Here is a 17169-nt window from a genome sequence, read left to right as displayed (position 1 = left end):
TTCCTATTGACGTTTGGCAGCATCGAGTTTGGTTTTGTGGCGCCCTACCCCACACTTTGACCGCTCTGAGGTTGGGTCATTTGTCCTTTCCAGGCGCTAGTTGGCCTGTTTTGGCTGGATTTACTCCTCCTCTTCTACACGGCAATTGTACCGTAGCTGAACTTCGACGACTACACGTAGTCGCAATTGCTGTGATTAGAGCCTTGGTGCATTACATGGGCCGTAATCTTCCGGGTGGAGCCCCGGGAGGTGCGGCGCTTCCGGACGGACACGGTGGTTTGAAACTGAGTCCCGTCATGGTCAATGCCGTAATGGGCAAGAAGCCCCAGGATAAGGATGATTTTCCTTTCTGGCTTGCCGAGAAAGTTGACCAGCTGGAAGCTGTATTTCCTAATACGACTCCTGGTGAAAAACACCGGATTCTTACGCTTAGTTTGCCGAAAGATTTGGCACCTGAGCTCGTTGACTGTGAGACCTGGGGTAAGACTTTTGCAGCGGTCAATGCAAGGTGCTACGGCACCCCGTCTATGTCAGTGCTGTCTACGGTCCTTAAACGTGTTCAAGATGATCACGGACCGGAGTCTGAGGTTGAGTTGGGCATGCGCCTGTGAGGCACCTTTGATGTGGTTTGCGATCTCATACTTGCTAATGTCAAGGGGGATGCAGTGAACTTTCAGGTTGCTAACGCTTTGGGGGCGCTTACCGATACCGAGAAACCCTGACAGTTAGCGAAAATTATTGTGGCGGCTTATAAAACCGTGGATCGCAATAGTAAGGGTCTTAAGCCTTTTTCTGTTAAGGAGAAAAAGCAGCCCCAGGGACAAACTTCGGAAACGGAAGTTCAGCCCAAGTCCAAGAAACAAAGTTGGCCTAAAAAACAGAAACAGGGAAAGCAACAGCAACAACAACAAACACAGGTTTCTCGTCCTGTGTCTCCGTTGCCTGCACAGTCAGAACGTGTTTATGACTTGCGCGATCGCGCGACGATTAAATCTCCTGATTGATTTCAGGCTTCTGACCAATGCTCTCCTCGTTCCTTTCAGGACTCATCGGCCAGACTACCGTTGGTGGAGGGGGCGGCAGGGGTCGGGGTGGCCAGCAAGGATGTGACCAGCCTGCTTGAAAAACGGTGCAGAAAGGCAGGAAGGCTCAACATCGAAGAGACCGCAGTTTGCCAAGAAGAAAGTCGCAGCCTTAACAGCGCATCGATATGCCACAGATAGTGAGAACGCAGCTTCGGAATCTGACGTGGGCTCTGACCTTGCTGGACAGCGGGGCGGAGATTACCATAGTGAGAGTGGCCCTGCGTCCACTACTAAAGGTGACAGCGACTGATCGAAACAGCTGATACAAGAGTTGCTCCCCCTGATAGACTTTTTGAAATTGTCCTGTTAATCGAGGATGACATACAGCGAACTATTAAAGGGGTATTTTTGGAAAATCTTTCGCCTACATATGACATTTTGCTTTCGGAGGCTGACTGGCACCCACCTTTTGTTCTCGCAGCTCCGCGAGGGGAGGAGGTAATCCTCCCCAGTTTCGCGAACACAGTCTCGAAAGAGGATGGCTGCATTTTGCAGAAGAGTGGGCTCTGGCTCTAGCGCCGGCATTGTACCGCAATCAATGTGATTGGGATAAATTGTCCCCATGCCACGAGATTCCTTTACGGTCTCAGCCGCAACCTCAACCTCAATATCCCATACGGCGTGAAGCAAAGGCTTCCGTCGCGGCTATCCTTGAACAATTGGAATATCAAGGAGTGATTGAAACATGTGTGTCACCGATGAATAACCCTCTTTTTACTGTAAACAAGCTGGACGGTTCATATTGTTTGGTATTGGATTACCAGCATTTAAACTTGCATTGCCGTAACTGTGCAGTACAGAATACTCACGACTCTGAAAAAATAGAGTGAGGAGGGTCAGAAGGGAATATTTAACGACCAAGGCAACTCAAGCCCCTACAACTACTAGAAAAGCAAAAAGGAGTTGCCTGGTCCACAGAAATGTGTGTGTGTTGCATCAGAACTAAACACCGTGAAACCATCAGAGCACAGCTGTGATAACACTGGGCTGAAAAAATTCCCATCAGCCCACCCTTCTGGTGGAATGTCGTCATGTGGGATACATATCATAAATCCAGATCTCACCCAACGCACCTGGTAATGATGCAGAGATGGATTTTGGAGATATTCTTCTAAACCACAGTGTTTCACAGGTAGTGCTAATGGAGTGCAGTGCTAGTGAAAAAAGTGAAGGTAAAGTAAAATTAAAATTGGCTCCTGGGACAAAAATTGAATTTAATAGGTATTGTCTAGGGTCAAAATCTAAACAACGCCTTATAGTTTTAAATAATAACTATATAATTGTCAGGGTCCGACTATGCGCCTGCATTACAGCGCTAGGAGGAATATAAGACTGTAATCCGATTCAGGCAGGAAAGACTACATTTCCCTGAAGCCTCGGGTGAGGCTACTTTAGACTGTGTGACACGCTTCCTGTTGCGTGTTATTCTGTGTTTGGACTCGAGCGGAGGAAGGAGGTCGCTTCCCTGCTGTATCGTGAAGGACGCCTGGGACGCTGTCGTTGGGATCATCGGCATTAGGTAGGAGCGGTCCCCTGCCCTTCTGAAACCGTCTTTGAGCGGAGCGCTGTGGTAGCGGCCACGCGTTGCCATTTCATGGTGCGAGCAGTGAAGGAACTGCCGCGCTTTGTCCTTAGTTTGGGTGTTTATAGAGCGGAGCGTGGTGGTATTCCGCCACACGCTGCCATTTCGTATTTAGTATCGGATGATACTTCCTGGTATTGAATTCATTGTGGAAGAGCGGAGCAGAGTGGTAGAATGCACCACACGCCGCCGTGTCTTCTTGTACTTTGTGTGATATCACATTGACTATCAATTATGCATAACTACTTTGAGTAGGTGGTGCGCGGTGGCGGTCGCAGCTCAGTGTAACCAGAACAAGCGCTTTGTTACGGTGTGATTAAACTTGTTAAAACCCGCATGCGGAGCGCGGTGGCGGTCGCAGCTACGCGTTACAGTGTGAGCAAACTGTGGATTCTTGGGATGTTGTGTTCTTATGGTATTAGTCTAGTATAATACTATTCAACAACATTCCGTTCTTTCTTTTGGACATCTTCATTGATGGTACCTGTGGATTATTGTTGACTTGGTAGTGTGCAGTGGATGAAGCAGAGCGGAGTGCTGTGGTTCTTGCTTCCCACGCATTACCGTGGTCTGTGTTTCTACTTAAGTGCTTACATACTTTTTCTCCTCAGTCCATTTATTCAATTTCATTGGTGGAAACCCACCTCAGGAACCCCTTATACTGAAAGAGTTACTACATACCGAAGGTAGGATAGGTGGTATCTTGCCAGGTCCAATTGCTTCAGTGGTAGATATGATATTGGTCTTACTATATTTATATTCCATATAGGACTCAAGCATTACTGCCAAGAGGGGAATCAGAGAAACCTATTTCCGTAGTCCTGCTTATACACACAGGTATCTAGCCTAGTAGGAAAGTACATTTGGTGTTGGCAGTGCTGTATGAACGGTGTTCTTATCTCTGTATGTTTTGTCGTTTCAGGTACTTCCCTTTCCCAACTGACCCCTTCCTTTCCTTCCCTGTTTATTATTTTGTATTTACCCCTCACCTAATAGCTCAAATCCTCTGTTGATATATATATCAGAGTGTTTGTGACGTTTGTAGGTGGGCTTTATAATCATCATCCGGATCCTGTGGAGCGTATATGACAGAATAACATGCCCACGAATTAAGCTACACCCGATCCGGGTGGGGATTATATGGCTACCTTAGAAGATGTGCTTCAGGCCTTGATGTTGGTGCAACAGGAACTTGTTGCTTCCAAGGCTGAGGCCACTGCCCTAAAAGAAAAGGTGGACAGGTTAAGCAGGAACCCCTTTGATGCCTCTCCCTCACAAATCCAGGTTACTGTTCCGCCTCCTACACCCCTCGCTAGCCCTGAGAGATATTCTGGGGATCCAGCTAAAACCCAAGTCTTTTTGACACAAATCATGTTGCACTTTTATGAAAACCGGCCTCCTTTCCGACCTACCATTCTAGAGTGTCTTTCGCCATTTCCTATTTGATTGGAGATGCGGCTAATTGGGCAGTACCTGTAGTGCGCAATGATGACCCTGTGCTGAATAACTGGACGGCGTTTAGGGCGGAATTCGAGCGAGTGTTCGATCGCCGAGCCACTACCTTCAGTGCAGACAGAGAGCTACTTACACTCAGACAGGGAAAGAGAGATCTGATATCCTATATGACAGATTTCAACAGGTTGATAGCTGAAACTGCTTGGCCAGAGGAAAAGAGGATGTCCCTTTTTTATCAAGGGTTGAGGGACGGACTCAAGGACATCATAGCACAGATAGACCCCCAGCCATCTACCTGTGCGGACATGATAAATCTGACCTTACGTCTGGATGGTAGGATGAGTGACAGAGGGGGTGACAGGAGACGATGGGATCGTGGGTACTTTGGGTCCGACTCTAGCCCACGAAGGGCATTGACGGCTACAGAACAAGGTTCCGAACCTATGGAGATAGGGGCAGTCAAAGCCCCACTGTCCAAAGAAGAAAAGGAACATCGTCGAGCCTTGGGCATTTGCCTTTACTGCGGAAAAAAAGGTAACTATGTTAGAGAATGCCCTACTAAGCCGAAAGTAAGTGGTGTATGGAATCGAAGCAAAAGGTTGGCCATCACATCGATGGGAACCACGGAGAAGGGAGGAAATGTAGAGTCTGCATCAGAAAATGGTTCTACACCTTTCCAGATCCCTTTGTTAACTGCACTGACGCTGTTAGAGACAGAGACACACATACTCCTTCCCATGTGCTTGGAGAGTCAGCTTCAGAACCATCAGGTGAGAGTCATGATTGACTCCGGAGCCACCGGGAACTTCATAGATAGTGGGTTGGTAACTGCCTTGTCTTTAGAAAGAGTGCCAAGAGACTTCCCTGAAGAGGTACTAGCTGTGGATGGAAAACCGTTGAAATCAGGAAAGATCACCGAACAAACAGACACTCTTGTGTTGTCAGTAAAAATACCAGAAGGCCATCATAGAGAGGAATTGAAACTGAATATCATAGAGGCACCTCAATACGAGGTTATTCTGGGAATGCCCTACTTGAGCCACCACAATCCGACGATTTATTGGAAGACAAAGGAGGTCCGGATTTGTGTCCGAGGAATGCAGAGAGCATGTGGTTTCCTCATGTGTGAGAAAAGCTGCAGTGTCTTATCTACCATTGGTAGTGGCTACAGCTGCAGAAAAAATGGTAGTTTTGCCCCACAATATAAGGCGTATGAGGAAGTGTTCAGGGAAAGTATGGCTGAACAACTGCCCCCTCATCGACCTAATGATTGTTGGATAGACTTGGTGGACGAGGCTACACTACCTTCTTGTCGTGTGTATGCCCTCTCTGTTCCTGAGACAGCGCATTTGAGAGAATATCTTGACCATTATGTGGCCGTTGGGTTCATCCGTCCCTCCAGATCCCCTGCTGCCTCCCCTTTGTTTTTTATCAAAAAAGCAAACGGGGAGTTGAGAGCGTGTGTCGATTACAGGGTGTTAAATAAGAACACTGTAAGAAACAGATACCCCTTACCTCTAATTTCTGTTTTACTGGATCAGGTGAAGGATGCTAGGATTTACACACGGCTAAATTTGAGGGGAGCATACCACCTGGTCCGGGTTAGAGAAGGCGATGAATGGAAGACTGCCTTCAAGACCCGTTATGGCCTCTTCGAGTATACCGTCATGCCGTTTGGGCTGTGTAACGCCCCTGCGGCGTTTCAGTATTTTCTGAATGACGTCCTGACGGAGTTTGTGGATGTTTACGCTGTTGTTTACATAGACGACATCCTTATTTATTCTGACAACACCACACAGCACCATGCTCAGTTATCTCAGGTATTGCAGAAGCTAGGGGAGAACAAACTGTTTTGTAAGCTTTCCAAATGCGAGTTTAGTGTGCCTGAAGTGGAATTTTTGGGGGTGGTGCTGAGTCATTCTGGATTGCAAATGTCGGAAAGAAAGTTGAAGGCAGTGCAAGAGTGGCCAGTCCCTGCAAGCATCAAGGAAGTGCAGAGTTTTTTAGGGTTTTCTAAATATTACCGTAGATTCATAGCACAGTTCTCTCAGGTGGCAGCCCCTTTGTCTAAATTGTTAAGAAAAGGGGTTCCTTTCCAGTGGACAGACGTCACTGATGGAGCTTTTCAAACCATAAAAGCCGCTTTTACGACAGCTCCTATCTTGGCACACCCTAAGCCGGAACATCCTTTCATTGTCGAAGCAGATGCTTCAGATGAAGCGGTAGGGGCTATCTTGTCTCAAAGAAATCACCTCACGGGGCAATTACATCCGGTGGCATATCTATCAAAGAAGCTTAGCCTGGCAGAAAGAAATTACACCATAGCGGAAAAATAACTGTTAGCTATAAAAAGGCGTTTCAGGAATGGCGTCAACACTTGTGGGGGGCTGCTTTTCCTGTTACTGTATTCTCTGACCACCGAAATTTACAGTACATGAAAACCGCCCGCAACCTCACTCAGAGACAAATGAGGTGGATGCTTTTCTTCTCAGAATATGACTTTTTTATCACCTTTCATCCTGGGGCTGACAACAAAAAGGCTGATACACTATCCAGACAACTTCAGGGGGAGGAATCAACCGAGATAACCAGACTTGAGGCCATTGTGGATCCAAAAAAGGTATTGTGTGTGATACAAGCCGACACGTTCTTGGATCACATCTGTCGGGCAAAGACTCCGGGGGAGTGGGTAGTGTGGGCCACCCAGGGGAGTGGTCGCACATTGAAGAAAGGACTTCCTTTTCAAAACAACAAGTTGTTTCTTCCAGACGATGCTATGAGAAAAACTGCTTTTGAATGGTGTCACGATTCCCAGTTGGTGGGACACCAAGGTGTGTGTAAGACTATGCAGTTGTTGCAAAGATACTTTTGGTGGGACACGGTCAAGAAAGACGTTGTCACTTGGGTGAGATCCTGCAGTGAATGTGCTATGGCAAAAAATGATACCGGGAAAAAGAAAGGGTTGTTAATTCCACTACCTACTCCAAAAAGACCTTGGCAGACTATTAGTCTAGACTTTGTTACCGGTCTACCCCCGGATCAGGGTATGACCGCCATTCTAGTGGTGATCGACAGTCTCTCCAAATTGGGTCATTTTATACCCTGCGTGAATCTGCCTACGGCAGGACAGACAGCGCAATTACTGTTGACCAACGTCATTAGGCTACACGGAGTACCCGAAGTCATCAAATCCGATCGGGGTCCGCAGTTCATCGCCAGGTTTTGGAAGTTTTGGTGTCAGGCCCTGGGTATTCGTTCCTCTCTTTCTACCAGCTTCCATCCGCAAACAGACGGACAGACGGAAAGGTTGAACCAAACCCTGAAGAAATATCTCCGGTGTTACGCTGCGGATGCTCACGACTCATGGGTTTCGTTATTGTGGATGGCTGAAGTGGCCTACAACAACGCTTGGCACTGTTCCTTGGGTGTGTCTCCGTTTTGTGCTACTTATGGGTACGATGCCAAAATCCTTCCCATTACTATTCCTGAAGTTGTAGCCAATCAGCCTACTGTTCTGGGACAGATGCGTAAGGTTCAAGCCATACACAAGAAAATCAGGTCTCACTTAATAAAGGCTAAGAGAGAGTATAAGAAGTATGAAGATAGACACAGGAGACAAGGTCCATCGTATGCGGTGGGTGATAAGGTGTGGCTTTCAACAAAAAACATCAGATTCAAACTTCGCAGCATCTTTCACCCCAAGTTCATTGGGCCTTACGTGGTGGTGAAACAGCTCAATTCTGTGGCCTATAAACTGAAACTGCCTGGTTCCCTTCGCATTCATCCTGTATTCCATTGTAACCTGCTGAAACCCGCTTTCTCGGATAGGCGTAGGGCTCCCCCCGTGTTGTGTGATGGGGGCTTTGAATACGTGGTGCGGAGCATCAAGGATTCGAAGTTCCGTAGGGTTGTGCTGTGGTACCTGGTGTCGTGGAAGGGGTATTCGGTTGAGGATGACTCCTGGGAACCTGTGTCCAACATCCATGCTCCTGAGGCCATTCGTTCATTTCATCGTAGGTTTCCTATGCGGCCTGGTCCTAGTAGGCGCTGAAAGGGAGGGCATACTGTCAGGGTCCGACTATGCGCCTGCATTACAGCGCTAGGAGGAATATAAGACTGTAATCCGATTCAGGCAGGAAAGACTACATTTCCCTGAAGCCTCGGCTGAGGCTACTTTAGACTGTGTGACACGCTTCCTGTTGCGTGTTATTCTGTGTTTGGACTCGAGAGGAGGAAGGAGGTCGCTTCCCTGCTGTATCGTGAAGGACGCCTGGGACGCTGTCGTTGGGATCATCGGCATTAGGTAGGAGCGGTCCCCGCCCTTCTGAAACCGTTTTTGAGCAGAGCGCTGTGGTAGCGGCCACACGTTGTCGTTTCATGGTGCGAGCAGTGAAGGAACTGCCGCGCTTTGTCCTTAGTTTGGGTGTTTATAGAGCGGAGCATGGTGGTATTCTGCCACACGCTGCCGTTTCGTATTTAGTATCGGATGATACTTCCTGGTATTGAATTCATTGTGGAAGAGCGGAGCAGAGTGGTAGAAGGCACCACACGCCGCCGTGTCTTCTTGTACTTTGTGTGATATCACGTTGACTATCAATTATGCATAACTACTTTGAGTAGGTGGTGCGCGGTGGCGGTCGCAGCTCCGTGTAACCAGAACAAGCGCTTTGTTACGGTGTGATTAAACTTGTTAAAACCTGCATGCGGAGCGCGGTGGCGGTCGCAGCTACGAGTTACCGTGTGAGCAAACTGTGGATTCTTGGGATGTTGTGTTCTTATGGTATTAGTCTAGTATAATACTATTCAACAACATTCCGTTCTTTCTTTTGGACATCTTCATTGATGGTACCTGTGGATTATTGTTGACTTGGTAGTGTGCAGTGGATGAAGCAGAGCGGAGTGCTGTGGTTCTTGCTTCCCACGCATTACCGTGGTCTGTGTTTCTACTTAAGTGCTTACATACTTTTTCTCCTCAGTCCATTTATTCAATTTCATTGGTGGAAACCCACCTCAGGAACCTCTTATACTAAAGAGTTACTACATACCGAAGGTAGGATAGGTGGTATCTTGCCAGGTCCAATTGCTTCAGTGGTAGATATGATATTGGTCTTACTATATTTATATTCCATATAGGACTCAAGCATTACTGCCAAGAAGGGAATCAGAGAAACCTATTTCCGTAGTCCTGCTTATACACACAGGTATCTAGCCTAGTAGGAAAGTACATTTGGTGTTGGCAGTGCTGTATGAACGGTGTTCTTATCTCTGTATGTTTTGTCGTTTCAGGTACTTCCCTTTCCCAGCTGACCCCTTCCTTTCCTTCCCTGTTTATTATTTTGTATTTACCCCTCACCTAATAGCTCAAATCCTCTGTTGATATATATGTCAGAGTGTTTGTGACGTTTGGAGGTGGGCTTTATAATCATCATCCGGATCCTGTGGAGCGTATATGACAGAATAACACGCCCACGAATTAAGCTACACCCGGATCCTGTGGAGCGTATATGACAATAATGGCGCAGTGCATTGAGATCGACATGTTTCAGCTCGAATGGACTATATGTCTGTGATAATCTAGTTTCCCCCGGTTTTCATGCTATGTAGGCGCCTACCGTGTCTCAATCCTGGCTTTAGAACGCATGCGCGGCCTGTGAAGTATCACCGGTATGCGCATGCGCGTCCTGTGTAGTATCACCGGGACGCCCATGAGTTGCTATACATGACCGGCGCATGCGTGTTATAGCAACAGTGTTCCAACTCTGATTCAGCGATGTTAGCTACACCGTCTAGATACGTACTCGGCCAGCTGCATTCGATTAACCAATTAGATCAGGTATAAATAGAGACGCATGAGCAGCGAGCAGTCACCTCCACTCCCTCTCGGACGCTGGCCTAAGAGGTACCGACGGACAGGTAGGGTCTCTAATGAGTGTAGGACCTTATACTGTGGGATCTTGACATGACGATACTTTCATCTACAAGTTCGTCAATCTTCACTAGAGCTTTCTATTTAACATCAATCAACTTGCTTTAAAGGAAAGCTTAAAATTTCTTCTTTTTTTAAAAAATTTCTTTTTGACTGGCAATACAATAGTTTATCAAGTATAAGCTATAACTACTTCCTCTCCATGCATAGTCATAGCCATTTGTTCATTGGGGTTGAGTCTCTTTCAAGACAACTGGTTTTTGTTAGTAGATCACTGGAAATGATTTATCAAATGTATCCATGCACCTCTGATACATTTCTGAGGTTCTTCTTACATTTCCACTCTAACAGAGCGGGGCCTCCTTCTCCCCCGAGTGGGTACCGGGCGAGGTGAGGCTACCTCCCACAAAATGCTGGGGGAGTCACACTTTACAGACTAATGTTTCTACTTTTGAACTGTTAATACCAGGAGAACTATCTGTCTTCTGAGTGGCGTAGAGACTTTCTCTTTCGCCCTGTTTGTGTTGTTGTGTTGTGTTCTTGTTACCGAAACACCATCATGCACTTTTTTTACTGCTCACTGTTGTGCACTTTTCTTTTCCTTTAGAAGAGAATGAATAATTGGATAACCGCCAGAAAACATTTGGGCTCAAAGTATCTGGTAGGAGTAATCCATTATATCAATGCACAATTATTAGCTTAATTTTCACAAATTGCAGTCGCTATTATCATCTGGTCCTGAAGAAAGCTTGGACACATAGTCCATTCGAGCTGAAACATGTCGACCTCAATGCACTGCGCCATTATATAGTTATTATTTAAAACTATAAGGCGTTGTTTTAAATTTTGACCCTAGGACAATACCTATTAAATTCAATTTTTGTCCCAGGAGCCAATTTTAATTTCACTTTACCTTCACTTTTTTCACTAGCACTGCACTCCATTAGCACTACCTGTGAAATACTGTGGTTTAGAAGAATATCTCCAAAATCCATCTCTGCATCATTACCAGGTGCGTTGGGTGAGATCTGGATTTATGATATGTATCCCACATGACGACATTCCACCAGAAGGGTGGGCTGATGGGAATTTTTTCAGCCCAGTGTTATCACAGCTGTGATCTGATGGTTTCACGGTCTTTAGTTTTGACGCAACACACAAACAGTTCTGTGGACCAGGCAACTCCTTTTTGTTTTTCTACTCACGGCTCTGCCCTAGTGAATAGTCTTGTGCGTAAGCGGTTTAAAACCACGCTTGACATTTCCAATTGTTTTTATGCCCATTGATTGGATGGTCTGAGTTCCCAATGGACCTCCTTTACTTGCGGCGGTGTCAACAAACAGTTTCGGCGTTTGCCTATGGGCTATAGGAATAGTCCTTGGATTTTTACTGCCCGCATAGTCTCTCTTTTGGAGAGAATCGACCCGGATGCTTGTTCGTATGTGGATGACATATATCTCATAGATGACGAACTTTGGGAGCATCTGTGTCGAGTCAACGGGATTATTTGTACCTTTGCAAACTTGGGTTACAAATTCAACTTTGCAAAATCGCACATTGCAGAGTACACAGTGTTGTTTCTGGGCTACGAGCTCAACAATGAGGGAAAAGGATTAGCTCCTCACATCCTGGAGAAATGCACACAACTGCGCGCTCCAACAACACTGAAAAAATGACAATCTTTATTGGGCTTCTTGAATTTCGGAAGAACATAAATTCCGGAATATGCCCAGCGTATCAAGCCTTTGTATGCTTTGATACAACCATCTTTTTCCAAATCATGCTGGCTGCCTGAGCATTCAGCTATTCTGCAATCCTTGCAAGCTGATCTGCTCGCTTCTAATTTCCTACTGACTCGTGATAACCTGAAGAACTGGGTTTTTTAACCCAGCGGCGCCAGGGAAAACGCCCGATGTCTTCGAGTTCCCCTGCCTTGGCAAACAGAGACACGGGACACTTCTCGGTGATGTCAAAGACCAAGTTTATTGGCTGCAACCAGGAACAGAAATCTTAAAAGTACAACACGGTGTATGTTCTCAGGAGACTGCACACTTTAGTATTGCGAGACATCTTCTTTTATGCTAAAAATCACATTCCTGACTAGCATCAATTATTTACAAACGGACAAATCCCATGGTGACATTTCAAACTTACGGCATAATGACAAACCCACTTTCGGTTGTCCAGCCCACCAGAAATGACAAGGCAAAATCCAACATTCTTCTTTAAACAAGGCCGGACAAGCCCATAATAAAAAGACCTCAACCCAAATCATAAATTAAACTATAAAAGGAAGGAACAGAAGCAGATGAGAAGCAAGATAGAAGGGTGTGTGCATGTATCATAAACTCAGCAATGTCCTGCTCTTTGATCTCTATCTGACCAGCTGCCTAACAAGGAACTGGCTCAACGAGGTCAGCCTCGGGCAAAGGAGTCAGCTCGTTCAGGTCACACAAAAGTCAGCTAAAGGTGTACGTGTCCCAAGGACTCGTTCGGCCACAGTCATCGGCCTATGTGAGGGCAACCACACAAAATGGCAGCCGTACACAAAATGGAACCCGAATGTTCAAACGGAATCCCTGAATACGTAGTGTTCGCATTGATCGATAATGACGAAAACACTCGTACATACCGCACTCGTCATTTGCGGTCCGCTGATACCAAAATCGTCTAGGTATGACTACCTTTATTGAACAGGTTCAGAATCACGGAACCTCAGACCCTCCTTTTGCCCTTACATAGGCAAAAACCCAAACTTATGTCAGTCTGAATCCAGGTCTATATTCATCAGATCATCAAGATGTTGCTGTAGCATCATCCTAGTACTTAGTAACTCTCTTTGGACAGTTCTCCTTGTGAAGTAGCACACAGGCCACATATAGCAGGAGCACACTGTACGCAAAGAAAGGACAGGAAAAAGATAGCTAAGATCATCCCAATGACTATCAGGATCTTCCATCCCCAGGTGGATAACAATCCCCCAAACCATCCCATCAACAACCAATCTCCTTCATCTTCATGCACAGACTCGGAGATCTTATGTAGCTTGGAAATGGCTTGGTACACTGTTGGAGCGTTGTCTGGAACGAAAACGCAGCATCTCGATTGAATCAATTTACATACCCCACCTCTATCTGCAAGTATGACATCTACCGCAACTCTGTTCTGAAGAGTATTAAGGCGATCCGACTGGAGCTCAGCAGTCAAGTTACTAAGGGCACCGGCAGTTTCAACTATGGTGGACTCAACCACTCTCGTCAATTGCCGTATGTTCCTGCTGTTAACCATAGGTCCCCAAAACGGCAGAAAACCCTTCAGGAAATCTCCCAATTCTTGTCTTGCAGTATCTTCCTTACTGAAGACACCTCTAACAACTCTCGTCTTGTGGTAATCTGCCGCAGCTGTATACGTAGGAGGCAACAGGAACGAAACAAAACATGTGCCTGAGAAATCAGGGGGCAACCATGTATTCGCTCTATCGTACCAGACAAAATAGGTTCCCTTAGCTGCTAGAAACGATGGGGAAGTCTGGGACGCAAAAACATACGTCTCAGTGCAGACGCTCTTCCCTAACTGAGCTCTCGGATTCTTGCCATTACCTTGCAGACAATAATGACCCTGATGGGGTACAATCCAAATCAGAGAGGATCTTTTCGCTAGCTGGTTCTCACTCAGACTAACTCCATATCCAGTCATGTTCCATCCAATATATGCTAGCGTCTCATCTCTCGGGATAGTCTCATAGGAATCTATTCCTCTAATCATATCTACTATACCCTTAACTAGAGCACTATTCTTTGGATTATCTTTCACAGAACATAGGGGGCAGACTTCACGAGCATAGATGAACATCGTTCTGTATGCCCATACAGAACCATTGTGGCTAAATGGCAGGACCAGGTAAGGAATACCTTTATCAGTAGTATGGGGCATAAGACCACACACCCAACAATTAGTCGTGTTCACTACTAGCTGGTGTTGGTGCAGAAGCTGAACAAAGGAATTTTTGACGAATTCCATTCTTCTAATAGATTCATGTTCGGGCAAAAAGAATGCAAAGAAACAGTAGGAGGAGGCATAGGTTGTGTAGTTGGCATGAACATCACTTGGAAAGAGAATGTCACATATCCCATCAGAAACATCATTAAGCTAAGCACATAAACAAACACAATATTAAAAAACATTTTCTGCTCATGAGTTTACACATTTCGCTCTTATAGCTCATTCTTTCATCAGGTCTCTCCGTCTCATCCAGCGCCGAGACGCCTACGGGTATTCGCCGCGCTTTAAAAATGACAGTACATAAATAAATATATAAATAAATAAATCTCGAAAAACTCCATTCTCTAATCTTGCTGCTCGCGGCGGTAGGGTGTTCTGTGCTAAGGAATGCGTCTATCAGTCCAGGGAAAGGCCCTCAGACCAACCAGAACCGTCGACCTAACGTCTTCGGCTTGCACTCCAAAGACTAGACACCGCGACCCTACAGCTGAACCCGGATGGTGGTTCGAAAAACAAAAATCAAAACAGTTCCTCGGAGGAGAGCTTAACCTTAAAAATATATCAGTGAAGAAAGAATTTTATTTCTTTATTAGTCCCACGACTCTCGGTCGCAAATTATAACGCTCTTTACCAGGCAAAGACTGTTCTCGGAACAGGAGGTCAGGTTCAGAAGTGTCCAAACGATTCGACTGAGGCACAGCTTCTTGCAGAAGATCGTCGCTTTCTCGTTCAGTGTTCGTTCCAATCAAACGGGAATCGCTAAAAGGCAGAAAACGAGGCACGGTCTCAGTCTCAGAATCAGGAAGTCCTTTCTGGACCCACCGGTCGTACGGCAGAGGCAAAGGGGCCCTCTTACAATGTACGCCGTGGATCCAGTTCTTTTTACTGTGCACTCGTACTGCGGAACGGGTCGCCAACAGGACTAAATAGGGGCCAATCCAGCGGGGCTGCTCGTTCTTGGTCCGCTAGAAGTTTTTTACCAGCACCCAGGTGCCAGGTTCGATGGCGTGTCCTGGATCTTCAGAAGCTTGTGGCAGTGTATCATGAACCTGTTGATGCAAAACACGCAATTTAGCCGTCAATTCATACAAGTAATCAAGCAATACAGGATGTTCTATCTCGCTGAATTTTGTCGGCCGCGGCACTCCCCAAATATTTGCCGGGCGACCAAACACGACCTCATATGGACTAAGTCCCATTCGTGAATGCACAGTCATTCTAGTGGACAGAAGGGCTAACGGCAAGACATCTGGCCATTGTAAACCAGAGCTCGCCTGAATCTTGGCTAATTTCAGCTTAAGGGTGCCATTATAGCATTCTACTAAACCAGCTGATTGGGGGTGAATTGCAGCGTGAAACTTCTGCTTAATTCCTAACCCATCACACACTCTCTTCATCACTTGACCCACAAATTCACTCCCATTGTCACTCCAGATCATTCTCGGCAAACCAAACCTAGGGAAAAATTCCTTAATAAGGGCTTTCGCTGTGGCCAGGCAGTATTATCTTTCAAAGGGTAGGCTTCCACCCATCTTGAAAAAGAGCAAACAACCACTAACACATATTTCAGGTTGTTGCACCTCTCCATGTGGATGAAATCTAGCTGCAAAGCCTTGAACGGATACGTTGGAGGAGCAAAATGACCAGCTGGAGTTGGAGTTCCCTTACCAGGATTGTACATCAAACACACCATACAGTTCTTAACCAAATTCTCTGCACACTTAGGAATACCAGCATTCTGCCATACTGGAGCTAACAACTTACAAATCTCTTTCACACTGATATGAGCCATTCCATGAGCCATCTTAACCACTGGAAGTACATACGCATCTGGTAACAACCATCTCTGATGCTCTGACAATTCAATCCAACAACCATTCAAATCCAATTTACCCTTGCTTTCTCTCCATTCATTCAACTCTTTTTCCGTAGCTTCAGCTTGGATGGATTTCACACTCTCAATCGTATCTTCACACATACTTCTATCCGGAACCCATCTCGCCGGACCCTCAACATACATTCGACTCATCACATCTCTCGCAGTTTCTTTCGCGACTTCATCTGCAAACGCATTACCACGACCAACATCATCAGTGACTTTCTTATGCGCACTGCATTTCACAATCGCAACTTGCAACGGCAAAGTAAGAGATTCAAGAAGTTCATTCATCAACTGACCATGCTGAATCTTAGTTCCATGTGAAATCAGGAACCCACGTTCTTTCCGCAAACGTCCAAAACTATGAGCCACACCGAACGCGTACTGGCTATCGGTGTACACAGTCACTTGTTTTCCTTTCAACGACACACACGCTCTTGTCAATGCAATCAACTCTGCTGCTTGCGCTGAATTATGTGGGATACGTGCAGCTTCAACAATCGTATGCAAAGTCGTAACAGCATATGCCGCAGTCGTATCACCATTCGGAAGCTTAAGGCAAGCACCATCATCCCATAAGGTACCATCACATTCTGCAAAGGGAGTGTCCCTAAGGTCTATCCTCCCTTTTGTTTCTTCCTCTGTCCGAAGGAAGCAATCATGCTGTTCAATAACATCTGTCTCAACTGAAATCGGCAACAACGTAGCTGGATTCAACGTGTTGCATCTCTTTATATGCACATAACTCGCTAACAGTGTCAATTCGTAACCCGACAACCGAGCACTAGTTAAGTGCTGTGTCTTGGTGCGATTCAACAAGGTATCCACTGCATGTGGAACCATTACAATCAATGTATTGTCCATCACCAAACCAGCAGACTGTCGAATCGAAACAGACGCTGCTTCTGTAGCTCTCTAACAACTCTGCAATGCTCTAGCTACCGGATCCAAAGTCGACGAAAAATAAGCACATGGACGTTGCTTATCGCCAAACTGCTGAGTCAAAACTGACAATGCACATCCCTCTCTCTCGTGGACATACAATGTAAAAGGCTTACTGTAGTCGGGAGTACCCAACACAGGAGCCGAACACAACGCATCATGGAATTCTGAAAAGCTCTTCTGACATTCGTCAGTCCAAGAAATAGGATTAGGAGTCTCCTTAATAGTAAGAGCTATCAAAGGTTTCGCAAGCAATAAAAAATTAGGGATCAACTGTTTACAATAGGAAGTAATACCC

The sequence above is a fragment of the Lissotriton vulgaris genome, unplaced genomic scaffold, assembly GCF_964263255.1.
Source record: "Lissotriton vulgaris unplaced genomic scaffold, aLisVul1.2 SCAFFOLD_2573, whole genome shotgun sequence".
Classification (NCBI taxonomy): domain Eukaryota; kingdom Metazoa; phylum Chordata; class Amphibia; order Caudata; family Salamandridae; genus Lissotriton; species Lissotriton vulgaris.
This window is presented reverse-complemented; position numbering follows the sequence as displayed.